The sequence below is a fragment of the Apium graveolens genome, chromosome 9 (assembly GCF_009905375.1).
Source record: "Apium graveolens cultivar Ventura chromosome 9, ASM990537v1, whole genome shotgun sequence".
NCBI classification, from domain to species: Eukaryota; Viridiplantae; Streptophyta; class Magnoliopsida; order Apiales; family Apiaceae; genus Apium; species Apium graveolens.
Genome location: NC_133655.1, coordinates 76518291 through 76528971, shown reverse-complemented (window position 1 = coordinate 76528971; position 10681 = coordinate 76518291). Strand labels below are relative to the sequence as shown.

The window sequence follows — 10681 nt, the reverse complement described above, 5'->3', positions numbered from 1 at the left end:
CAACAGTCGGCTTACTACCCTCCTCTAGCAGAATCTTATGCATGCAATAGGAAGGGTTGATCCCCTTGATGTTTGATATAGTCCATCTGATAGCCGATTTGAATTCTCTCAAAATCCTTAAGAGCTTATCCTCCTCACTACCTGAAAGGTCAGATGCAATAATAACAGGTAAAGTAGATGCATCACCTAAAAAAGTATACCTCAAGTGTTCAGGCAATGGCTTAAGCTCCAAGGTAGGTGCTTCCTCAATTGATGGTTTGAGCTTTCCTTCTGTATTTTTGAGGTCAGAAGTACCGAGAGATTCAAACGGCATGTCTAGCTTTCGCCTCCAGGGAGAAGCATTAAGATATTGTAATTGCTCTTTGCCATCCTCATCATCACTGTCAAAATCCCCCACTAAGGCCTTCTCTAATGCATCAGACAGTAGCATATGATCGAGTTCTGAAGTAACCGCAGAATCAATCAAATCCACTTTTAAGCACTCCTCATCTTCTGTAGGGAATTTTATTGCTTTGAATACATTGAATGTCACATCCTGATCCTGCACCCTCATAGTAAGTTCACCTTTCTGCACATCTATCAAGGTACGGCCAGTAGCCAAGAAAGGTCTTCCCAAGATTATGGGAATCTTCTTATCTTCCTCAAAATCCAGAATAACAAAGTTTGCAGGAAAGAAGAGCTTATCCACCTTGACTAGCACATCCTCCACTATGCTTCTTGGGTAAGTAATAGAACGATCAGCCAATTGTAGAGACATGTATGTGGGCTTTGGATAAGGCAAATCCAACTTTTTAAAGATCGAAAACGGCATCAGATTGATGCTTGCTCCCAAATCATAAAGGAACTTATCAAAAGACAACTTGCCAATGGTGCAAGGAATGGTGAAGCTACCTGGATCTTTCAGCTTTGGAGGTAACTTTTGCTGCATCACAACACTGCATTCTTCCGTTAGAGCAACGGTCTCAAGGTCATCCAATTTCACCTTCCTTGAAAGAATACTCTTCATAAACCTCACATAACTAGGCATTTGCTCCAGAGCCTCAACGAAAGGTATATTGATGTAAAGTTTCTTGAACACCTCCAGAAACTTACCGAACAGCTTATCCAGCTTTTGTTGTTGCAATCTCTTAGGGAAAGGTGGTGGAGGATAGAGCTGTTTCTCCCCTGTATTACCCTCAGGCAGAGTGTGTTCAACAATAATCTTCCTTGGTTCCGCCACTTTCTCCTTTTGCTTAGCTTCTTCATCTCCAACTTCAGCTTCTCCTTCTTTTACTTTTTCAGCATCAGCAACTTTTCCAGACCTTAAGGTAATAGCCTTGACTTGCTCTTTAGCTTCCTTCCTGCCTGGAACTTCAGTGTCACTGGGAAGTGTGCCAGGTTGACAATTGAGCACTACATTGGCTATTTGACCAATTTGATTTTACAAGGTCTTGATCGACACCGCCTGACTCTTGCACAACAGCTTAAGTTCCTCAAAATCAGCACTAGTGGGTGCAGCTTCACCTCCCTGTTGAGGATATGATTGCCTTTGAGCATAATGCTATGGTTGCTGAAATCCAGGTGGATTGAACTGCTTACTTACGCCTTGCTGATATGGTTGCTGAATAGCATTCTGATTATCACTCCAGCTGAAATTTGGATGATTTCTATTGTTAGGATGATAAGTGGCTGGCACAGGCTGCTGTTGTCGCTGATAATTATTCACATACTGAACAGATTCGTTAACAAGAGAACACTGATTCGTAGCATGAGAACCTCCACAGAGCTCACAGACCATAGCTATCTGATTGACTCCATAGGTGGCTAGAGAATCGACCTTCAAAGACAGCGCTTGGAGCTGCGCTGCAATAGCGGTGGCTACATCGACTTCCAGAATACCTGCTACCTTCCCAGGTATCATCCTTTGAGTTGGGTTTCGATGCTCATTTGCAGCCATAGTCACAATAAGATTATAAGCCTCAGTATAGCTTTTGGCCCACAAGGCGCCTCCAGCTGCTGCATCGAGCATGGGCCGAGATTGGGCCCCCAAACCATTATAAAAATAAGTGATCACCATCCAATCGGGCATTCCATGATGTGGACACTTTCTCAACATCTCCTTGTAGCGCTCCCAAGCTTCGCACATAGATTCTGTAGGTTGCTGCACAAACTGAGTAAAAGCACTCCTCATAGCAGCAGTCTTTGCCATTGGATAAAACTTCACCAGAAACTTTTGCGCAAGATCTTGCCAAGTAGTGATGGACCCAGCTGGTTCGGAATGTAACCAGTCCTTAGCTTTATCCCTCAGAGATAATGGGAAAAGCCTCAGCTTGATAGCCTCATCAGTCACACCATTATATTTGAAAGTACTGCAGATCTCGACAAAATTCCTTATGTGCATGTTGGGGTCTTCAGTCGCAGCACCTCCGAAAGAAACAGAATTCTGCAGCATCTGAATAGTGCCCATCTTGATTTCAAAGTTATTGGCCTCAATAGCCGGGTGCATGATGCTAGACTGAATGTCATCAATTTTAGGCCGAGAAAAGTCCATAAGAGCTGGATCTGCCGGAACAATACGATCACCCATGATTACTGGCTCTTTCTGCTCACTTCCTGAATCCGAATCTTCAAAATCTATCTTCTCCGGAATATCAAGAACTTCGTCTGTCTCCTCAGCTGTATCTAAAGTCCTCTTACGAGTACGAGAACGAGTTTGCATAAACGCTCGCTAAAGTACCTGAAACACAACCGGAAACAATTAGTAACACATCTTAATCACTGAGTCCTAATGACCAATGATGGTAAGTACATAAACTAAACAAATACGCCGAGTCCCCGGCAACGGCGCCAAAAACTTGTTAGGGCGAAATCACGCGCTAATAATACACGCAAGTATACGCGTTCGCAAGTAATATAGAATACTTTCTAGTTCGTTCCCACAGAGACTCAGAGTAATTATGTTCAATTAAACTCACTCACCAATGTATGATTACTTCTCAATTGTAAGACAATAACACTTAGAATTGATTAACTAATTATTAACTACAATTAACTACTACAATTAAGCACTTAATTAACACTTCGAATTAACAATATTAAAACACTCATGAGATCACAACTTCATTGCTACTTCCTTCAATAGTCATTGTTATTACCCTTAGCATGCAACAGTGATGATATTAATCGAATAACATGAAACTGATAAAAGCCAACTTTCATTGTACTAATACCATTCTACCAAACATCCACAATTAAGATAGAAGTTGAATATGCATCAATTATGTTGAGTCCCTATATGTCTACAGAAATTGACAACATAACGATTTAAGGAACAAGTTATTCCTTTTGATTACACAGGACGAATAAAATGGTTAGAGTTACCCACTAATCATGCATACTCGTACATGAACCTATGCTAGCATGGTAAGTTCTAAATCTCAAGATCCACCATCGCTTCACAAGAGATTAACACCCTATCTTATATGTCCGCGACGCACATAAGATGAATAAGCACAACCAATACTAGATATCATACAATCATCACACACTAAGGTATTAAACAACTAACTAAAGAATTCCATAGTAAATCCATTACGACCCCATGATCACGATTAGCCCATGATAGCACTCATCGTCATCATGGGTTCATATGAAAGCATGATAAATAAACACAAGAGAATAATAATTAAAACTACTTATATTAAACCAGAGTACGTCACAAGAGTAAATAGGTTCAAAGTAAAGAAAACTAGCATCCAACGTTACAAAGAAATAAAGAATCACAGAAAATATGCTTCCTCTTCGTTGCGGTATGCTAAAACGGTCTTCTTCCTTATCTCCTTCGCTCTTCGATTAATACTACGATCCAACCTTCGTGAAACGTCTCTAAAATCTACTTATATAGGAGTCCCATAAAACCCAGATTACTCAGAAGTTGGAAGCCAAACAGAAATAGAAGTCTAAAATAATTATTCTGAATTTATGACCCTGCGCGGCCGCTCAGCATAGCTGAGCGGGCGCTCAGACCCCTTCTGGAAAAATGGTCTGTTTTGCTCCGTTTCTTCGCTGTAATCTGCTCCTACCTTCCCACTTGCAATGCTGAACATATGCCAAGGCTTATTATTGATGAATTCTCCCCCAAAATGCAACTAATACCCTGAAATGCACAAACACTATAAAATACTTGATTTCAAGACACTAATTTAAGCTATTATAAGACGTTCTAAGTGGTATAAAATGCCACTTATCAGTATTAGATCTAAAGATGCACTCCCGAAGACTCTAATTATTCCTTACACAGGGAGAAGAGTGCATTTAAGGCCCTACTGGCTGATGGAGTTCATAGATGGTAAAGGAGTTAGGAGATTTTTCAGATTAGAAGACCAATTGAGCATCTCTAGCAATGAGACTCTTTTGGAGATGCAAGAAAAACTAAATCTCTGAGAATCTGATGAACTGGAATTCCACAGATAGCTCCAAAATCAGATAGAAGAAAACAACAAAAAGCTTGGAAAGAGATCCAGACCTTCAAGGAACTAGATATATCTGCTCAGGCTAGAGGAGCACCTTGAAAATGACTGTGAGCTAAACTTTGTACATTTTGTTAAATGGAGCACTTTGCAGTTTTATCTACTTACTTTCAAAGTTGTATTTTTAGGGTGTTTTGTTATAATCAAGTTTCTCTTAATTTATGGCTATAATTCCAGTAGACATAAATTGGGGGCGATTGTTGTGAATATGTTGTGTACTTGATGATTTCATTAACAAAACACCTTGGTAGATTTTACTTAGTGAAAAATGTAGCACTCGACGGATAAGGATTATAGTCCCGATGGATGACTCAATATAGTCTCGACGGATGATGATTTATTATCCATCAAGTGAGTAGCTTATGTAATAACCAGTCTGTAGCACATTTCTGCATACACATTGTTTAGATTCTGTAAGTAGTACTCAAGTCATGTTGACTTTAACTAGATATGCAGAATAGGTTGATTAATTGTACATAGATGATGTCTTGTAATTCTGCATAAATAAAATGAAGTCAAGTGCCAGATTGTTATCCGGTGGATAAACAACAATGCCATTCGACGGATGATCAACAAGACAACCCGATGGATGATCATAAACTCGACGGATGATCATGAACCCGACGGATAAAGAATTCAAACATCTGTTGACAGTGACAACACAGTCACATGCGTCGAGTGTATGCAAATAGAATGTGGAAGCCTATTCAACTGGGTTTTAGAGAACGAAGAAGCATTTCCATTTCCAGACTATTATGAAGATATTCAAAGATGCTGGGAAAGAGTAATGAAGTAGCATAGTATTAGACTTGATAGTTTTTGTTTTATTATCCTGTCTTATTACTTTGTAATCTTGGTGATATATAAACCAAGAAGTAGCAAATAGAACAACTAACTAAGCAACCAAGAGAGAAACATTTGTAAGCTGGATTCTTAGCATTTCTCTGTAATTTTACTTGTTAAAATTTGTAAGCAGCTGTGAGCTAATTGCTACACAGAGTTCTCTTGATATATATTATATATCTCTGGTGGATACAATGAAATCCACCAGAAAGTTTTTAAACACCTGTGTTTTTAATTACTTGTGTTTTGATTCATTTCAAGTTATTATTCCGCATTCTGCAAATCAATTCACACTGATATATATATATTTAAGTTAGAACACTTTCTGTTTTTGAAAAAGTTTCAAGAATTCCATTCAACCCCCCTTCTGTCATTCTTGTTTCATTGTTAGAGACTAACATGATATTAGTGTTGAGTGTTGGCAACTCTCATGATTAAAAGAGGGAGTTTTAAGTGATGTGTTCTCACTCAGGTGTGTGCCAGCCAAATTACTTCTTTGAACCTCTTGAGAGTGCTCAAGAGGGAGTACAGACTCTTTACAAATTGCACTCGGGAGGATACTTGATTCAATAGTGGCATCTTGTTGAGAAGATGTCGCCAGGGTCTGTTTAATTATCGTATTTATAACTGCATCTTTTTGAGAAGATGCAGAGGTCGTCATGTGAGTGGTCAGCTCTATCTTCTTTTGCTTCCTTGGTTTATTGACCGGGTGACTCACTTCCTCACTTGAATTTTTTCACTCTCCTAACTCTCAGAAATGACATTTAGGGTTAGTTATTTTCTCTTCATTTTAATGGCTCCACCCTTTGGAAAGGATGGAGGAGTTGATTTGCTGCTTGCTAATGTTTGAGAAGAAAGGGCTTCAGCTGTGGTAGTCCCCTGTGGGTTATCCTGTTTAGGTTCTTCTACATGACTAGAGGTCATAGCTGTACTAGTTCTAGCCCTGCTTCTCATGTCAGTCATTGGGTAAGAGTAAGTTCTAAATTTCTCCAATATAAAGTCAGTGAGTCTTAGACTTACCTTTACCAAATTCTTTGCATTTAGTGATCCAAATAGAATTTTGGACACTTGTTTGAAAATGCCTATTTGATTAACATCTATGCCTTCAAGCAAGTGTATGTCATGCACTTTATGATTTAAAGTAGACATTATAAACCTTGGGAACAAAAATTCCTTACCTCTACTTACCAAGGGCATGGTGATCCTGGTGCTTAGCTCCTCAATTATTAAGCTTCCAACATCTAGATGCTTGTTGTAGGCCATTGAGTACACCAACTTCTGGACTACACTTGAGATATTGTCATAGACAGTCATTCTGCATGTTAATTCCAAGACAATGGAGTCAAAGACAAAAGACCACTCCCTTCTCAGACACTTCTTATTCAGTCTGGCTAAGTCAATCTTCTCACTATAATTGATGAAATCCATAAATTCATCCAATTCCCAAATGGTAGGTACTTCAACCATATTGTCAGTACAAGAAGGAGCTGCTCTGACCCTTGTTGTTATCATTTGCATTGAACTCAATAGCTACACCTCTTATTGTGCAATTAACCACCATGGAAACTGTTTGATTGTCATTGATGTTGGTATGAATGACTGCAGTGTTCCAAAAATCATTAAGAACATCCAAGTAAAGCACTGGGTTGGTTGTTAGTGCTCCTGATAGATATGAGTCAGCTATAAACTTCACAAAATACTTGAAGTTTTATGGTGCCTGATTTGGGTCAACAAATATAAGGTAGTTGGTTCCATGCTTGGGGATGACGGCTCTACGTTGTTAGCAGGAATTAGAGAGATTGGGTTTTAGGGGTAAGAGTTTTTGAAATAGAGAAAGCTTGTAAAGTTTGAGAGTGGTGAAAAATCACAGTGTATAGGTCAATTGAGATCTCGAAAGTGTGAAGAGGGGTTATATCGAGATGTCTGGGTATTTATAGGGTAGAGATGTGACTTATCGATAAGAGAAGAATGAACGGTTGAAAATACTTGTAGAGAAGTCACATGAATTATAGAGATCTCATGTAAGATGTCACTTTTCACTCTTATCGAGAACTAGATATGGACTTATCGAGATGTTGTACAAATACCCAGTTTGTCCCTTTTTGGCTAAATTTTTCTTATTTGTATTGAAGAATTCAACATAAAATTAGAATTGATTTTATATCAAAAGTATTTTACTAAAATAATTTATTGAATTAAATTGTTTCAATTCTGAGTTTTCGAGTAGTCTAAAATTTGAACTGTAGAGAACTCCATATCAATAAGTATATTGAGATATCTAAAATGCTTGTCGAGAAGTCATGAAAGGAATTATCGAGAGTCTATCGAGAAGTCATGAAAAAGACTTATCTAGAACTCTATCGAGAAGTCATTTAAAGACTTATCGCCAAGTCACTTAGACTTATCGAGAACTCAGTTTCCTACATACTTTTGCTCTTTCTTGAACTTGTCTTATATCAATTTCACATATTAATAACGTGAACTCATATTTGGACAGTTTTTCTTAGAATTAGAAAATTCCAAGTTAGATTTATTTTTGAGAAATAAATATATAGAGAATTCTAATATATATATATATATCATATTCCAGTTAATTCCATATTAAATTAAATTAATTTTGATATATTAAGAATTAATCTACTGCAACGTGTTAGCTGAGTTCTTACCTTTAGGATGAAGAATTTAACATACCAATTTAACTTACAAGTCTAGTGAATGTTACTTCATCCAAAAGTTTAGTAAAAATGCCAGCTAACTGTTTTTTTGTTGGAACACAAACAAGCTAAATACTACCATTTGCAGCATTTTCTCTGATAAAATGGTACCTTACATCAATATGCTTAGTTTTAGAATGATTAACTGGATTAGAAACAATAGATATTGCACTAGTATTGTCACACATTATTGGAATCTTTCAAGATCTAATATGTTTACTTTCAGATTTTGCCCTAATACCACTTGTTAGGTATGAAGTGCAACACAGAGGGGGTGAATGTGTTTTGTTATTTTTCTTGATTATTTGAGAGTGTTTGTGGTTTTTGGAACTTAAAAGCTAGAGTTGAATTTGCAGTGATAAAAGACTAAATATAAAGATACAAGTAATTTATCAAAAACTCACTTGATTTGCATTAGATCAAATTTGTTTAACTATAAATTTGTGTTCTTGAAAATAAGAACTCAACTACTTCTCTCGAGAAAATACAAGATTTTTTATATCTATTTTGTTTTATCTAAACAAAGTACCCGTGACATGTTTTATAGATCAACATGCACAGTTTACAGAACTTGCACTAAAATAGACTAACTCAATTTGAAAAGCTCATTTGTCTATTTATATATCTAGTATAGCATATCTGTGTAGAATCTACTAGGTCAGTGAACCTCCTTTTTCCAGTTCATCTTGGCCCTTGATCTTGCAATCTTCCATCTACATTTGTAGTCTTTCCAATTCAGTGATAAAATTGTTTGTTAACTGATAATCTTGGATCTTCAAGTTGTCTGTATTCTGAATTTTGAAGTTGCTATCGAGATCTCTTTTACTGTGTAGAGAAGTCACATATTTATAAGTAAAATAACTTATCGATATCTCTATTTTTTGATAAGTATTATGACTTATCGAGATCTCCTATTCTCTACAAGTAGATTGGCTTGTCGATATCTCCAGTTCTCTACATAGATTTTTGACTTGTCAAGATCTCCAATTCTCTACAAGTAGATTGACTTGTCGATATCTCCAGTTCTCTACACAGACTTTTGACTTGTCGATATCTCCAGTTCTCTACAAGTAGATTTTGAGTAATCCATATCTCCAATTCTCTATAAGTAGATTTTGACTTGTCGATATCTCTAGTTCTCTACAAGTAGATTGACTTGTTGATATCTCTTTGGATTTCTCTACAAGTCATTTTAGACTTCTCGACATACATCTCTAAATTCCTTGATCTGTGACTTGTCGATATCTGACTTAGAACATTTTTCCAGGAATAATATTATTCAACTCCAAGCTTCTATACTTCTCTCTGAGGCATGATCAAGATTGATCTTCTTCTAGAGTTTATTCCTTAGTTTGATGGCTATTCATAGAAAAATCTTTCATTCTAATCTCCTTAGCATTTTTACGAACTCAAGAAATATAAATACAAAATATAATAATATTACCCTACAACTGATTCTTAGGGTTGTCAAAGTGACTTACTCTTGTTATGTACATGCATGTCTTGCACAACAAAAAGCAACCTTAATCACCAGAGGATATACAATTTTTGATAATGATTCTTCTCTTTTCTATAAGAAAAATGGTGAGTTGGTAGTTTACTTGGTCATGTATGTTGATGATATCCCCGTTGTTGGTAATGATAAAATGGAAATTTTTGCCATCAAGGCTTATCTGCATTCGGTATTTAAGATAAAAGACCTTGGGAAACTTCATTATTTTCTGGGTCTGGAGTTCACTAAAGTTCCCAATGGTATGGTTATTTCTCAATGGAAGCTTATATTGGATTTATTAAAAGAATTTAATTTCCAAAAAGCTAAACCTGTTATCACACCTTTAGATTCCACTGTCAAATTACTTCCTGGTTATGGTGATTTGTTGTCTGATGCTTCTCATTATCGAAAGCTAGTGGGAAAATTGAATTTTTTCACTAACACCCGTCCTGATTTATCCTTCTGTGTCCAACATCTCAGTCAGTTCATGTGAAAACCAAGAACACCTCACTAGGATGCTACAATTCATGTACTGAGATATCTAATAAATGACCCAGGACAAGGGTTGTTATTTACATAGAAGTCATCATTTAGTTTGGAGGCTTATCGTGATGCTGACTGGGTAGCTTGTCGAAATTCTACAAAGTTTGTGAGTGGATTTGTTATTTTACTTGGTTATAGTCTTATATCCTGGAAATAAAAGAAGCAACTACCATTTCTTTATCATCTGCTGAAGCAAAATATAGATCTTTATGAAGAATAACTTTAGAGTTAGCTTGGTTGTCCAGATTATTACATGAACTTGAGGTCCCTGCCATCACTCCTATATCTGTTAAATGTATTAATGAAGAAGCAATCTACATAGCTAAGAATATAGTATATTACGAGTGTACAAAACACATAGAACTAGATTGTCATTTTGTTTGCATAAAGCTAGCTTCTGGGTTCATTTCCTTGTCTTAAGCACCTTCACAAGATCAGTTTGCTGATATTTGTACCAAGTCTTTACCAGGATATCAGCATTAATATTTGCTTGGCAAGTTGGGTGTGCCTACTTCACCCTCCAACTTGAAGGGGGTGTTGGGATTGGTGATCACATCACTTAGTGTGAAGTCAAGATTAAC

The 10681-nt window shown here is 36.9% G+C and overlaps 1 non-coding gene across 1 annotated transcript; it reads left to right on the top strand.

Annotated features, from left to right (window-relative positions):
- Positions 1-2066: 2066 nt before the first annotated feature.
- On the top strand, positions 2067-2173 carry LOC141687599 (small nucleolar RNA R71). Its single transcript, XR_012561091.1, has one exon. It is a non-coding gene; the product is annotated as a small nucleolar RNA R71 (small nucleolar RNA).
- Positions 2174-10681: the final 8508 nt, after the last annotated feature.